A 385-nucleotide genomic window follows, 5' to 3' on the forward strand; every position below is an offset into this window, starting at 1 on the left:
TTTTTTTTTTTTTTTTTTTTTTGGCTTCAAGGGTATTTTGGTAATTTTTAGGTTTAGGGATATTTTGGTCATTGTCTTAGGTTTAGAGGGTATTTTGGTCACTTTTTAGGTTTTTGGGGTATTTCGGTCATTTTCTACGTTTAGGGGAGTATTTTGGTAATTTTTAGGTTTCAGGAGTATTTTGTTTACTTATTAAGTTTCAGAGATATTTTGGTCAGTTTTTAGGTTTCGAGGGTATTTTGGTTTTTTTAGATTTAGAGGGTACTTTGGTCAATTTTTAGGTTTCGGGGTTATTTTAGTCATTTTTAGATTTCAGGAGTATTTTGGTTATTTTTTATGTTTCAATGTATTTAGTCATTTTTTAGGTTTCGCCAATATTTTGGCC

Source organism: Quercus suber, unplaced genomic scaffold (assembly GCF_002906115.3).
Source record: "Quercus suber isolate HL8 unplaced genomic scaffold, Cork oak 2.0 scaffold_154, whole genome shotgun sequence".
NCBI classification, from domain to species: Eukaryota; Viridiplantae; Streptophyta; class Magnoliopsida; order Fagales; family Fagaceae; genus Quercus; species Quercus suber.